This window comes from Lithobates pipiens, unplaced genomic scaffold (assembly GCF_037356315.1).
Source record: "Lithobates pipiens isolate NorthernLeopardFrog02 unplaced genomic scaffold, aLitPip1_a1.2 Scaffold_27, whole genome shotgun sequence".
NCBI lineage: Eukaryota > Metazoa > Chordata > Amphibia > Anura > Ranidae > Lithobates > Lithobates pipiens.
Window position 1 is genome coordinate 34,394,641 of NW_027507788.1, and position 2,500 is coordinate 34,397,140.

The following is a 2,500-nucleotide window of genomic DNA, read 5'->3' on the forward strand; positions in this document are numbered from 1 at the left end:
GGTAGCAATTCTATAGGACAGTCGTATGGCCTATGGGGAGGTAAGGTTTCGGCACCCTTCTTACTGAATACGTCCAGAAAGTCATGATAATCCTTAGGTACGGCTTGTCGGATCTCAGCGTCTGTTTCCAAGCAGAGGAGGGCAGAAGAGTCCCTGTCGACAACCGGGCAGCAATGCTGGAGGCAGTAGGCCGAGGGGAACTCAATTCTTCCTGTGGCCCAATCGATGCGTGGGTTGTGTGCCCTCAACCAAGGCATGCCTAGAATGACAGGGAACAATGGAGACTTGATGACGTCTAGGCATAAAAACTCTTGGTGAACCCCAGCAATGGTAGCGGACAATGGGGAAGTCTCCTGAGTCACTGGTCCGGACTCAAGGGTAGAACCATCGGCCAGAAATACTGAAAGTCCTTTCTCCCTAGGCCGAAGAGGAATATTGTTCCTTAGGGCAAAAGACGAGTCCACAAAGCCACTACACGCCCCGGAATCAATAATTGCGTGGGTTTGGATAGTCCTTCCTGGAATCTGCAAAAGAATAGGAACAGCCAGGTGAGAAGTGTTATTAGACAAAACGGGTGAGGAAGCAGGTGGGATGAAAAGGCACTTACGCATCTTAGCAGGGCAAGTGCGAACAAAATGTCCCGGTTCTCCGCAATAAAGACAAAGGTTGCTGGTCCAGCGGCGTTGGCGTTCTTCGGGTATCAGAGATGGTCGGAGTAACCCCAGCTGCATGGGTTCCGGAAGGTCCGGTGTGGCCGTGGCAGGAGCAGAAGGGGCTGAATGAGTGGAGCTTGGCACACGTGGCATCATCCAGACGGGGCGAGTGGTTGTGGAGGAACGCTCCTGACGAGGCTCTCTTAAGCGTCTGTCGATTTGGACCGAAAGATCTATGAGGGCTTCTAGAGTCTCGGGATACCTACTCAGGCCAGTTCGTCTTTCAGAGACTCTGACAGGCCCATACGAAATTGGTATCGAAGAGCTGCGTTGTTCCAGTCCGTGTCGGAGCTCCAGCGTCTGAATTCTGACACGTAATCCTCCACGGGCCTGCAACCTTGTTGCAGAGCGTGTAAGGCTGCCTCTGTGGTAGCAGCAAGTTGAGGGTCTTCATATAACCTTGATATTGCCAGGAAAAAGGTATTCAGGGTGTCTAGAGATGGATCCTTCCGCTCCAAGAGGCGGTGTGCCCAGGCCTGCGGTTCGTCCGTCAATAGGGAAATGACGAATCCTACTTTGGTTGCCTCGAGGGAGAAGGTCCTTGGTTGCAAGGCAAAAAAGAGTTCGCAGGAGTTATGAAAGGCTCTAAACTTATTCCGGTTGCCCGAAAACCGTTCCGGAGTAGGGACACTAGGTTCGGGCGGCATCATCACCACCGATGGAGGGGCAGAGGACCCGGAGATGGCTGGCGAGGTAGCAGATAGGGCTTGAACTTGTTCTTCCAATCTGCCGTAACCTTCCTGCAGGTTCTTCACCGCCTGGGTAAGGCCAGAATAGGGGAGGCTCCCTGCGTGGGCTCGGACATGGCTGTCCAGTACTGTCACGTACCTGGTAGGCGAGCCCAGAATGCAGGGAGCGGCCTCTCGTAGCCTCTGGCTCGAGAACCCCTGAGGGTGGTAACAGGGATTCAAAAGTTCAGAGGGCACAAGTGCCTGGCAGGTGCAAGGCAGATCCGGATTGTCAGCAGCAAACACAGGCAGCAGATAAGAATGGCTGGTGACAGTTGGCAGGTGGCAGCAGGCACAGGCAGTCGGACTGGAATAGCAGAAGGTCCTCAGCAGGTGACAGCAGGCTCAGGCAGTCAGACTGGAACAGCAGAAGGTCGTCAGCAGGTGACAGCAGGCTCAGGCAGTCAGACTGGAACAGCAGAAGGTCGTCAGCAGGTGACAGCAGGTATTGGATATCCAATCGGATCAGCAGGAGGTAACAGCAGAGTTGGGTACAGGCCGGGTCGGCAACAGGCGGACAACAACGGTACAAGGGAAGAGGCAGAGACATAGTCAGACAGGCAAGTCGGTGGCAGGCAGCAAACGAACGTAGTCAGGAACAGGCCGGGTACCAGGAATCAAGGCAACAGATAGCAAGTAACAGAATCTCCGGACACGCTGTAGACTGGACAGCAAGAGGGAAGGGGAGGCCGAGTCCTTAAGTATATATATATATATACACATACTTATATATATATATATATATATATATATATATACACATACTTACATATATATATATATATATATATATATATATATATATATATATATATATATATATATATATATATATATATACACATACTTATATATATATATATATATATATATATATATTTTTTTTTTAGAGGAATCAAAATATGAGATTTTTTTTTTTTTTTTGGGGGGGATTAAAAAAGGGAAACATTATAAATTACTTGTATATACTACCATAACTGTACAAATACATGATCACTTAATTTAACTTCATTGACATGATTCTTAATTTTTTTTTTTTTTTAAATTCATACAGATTTC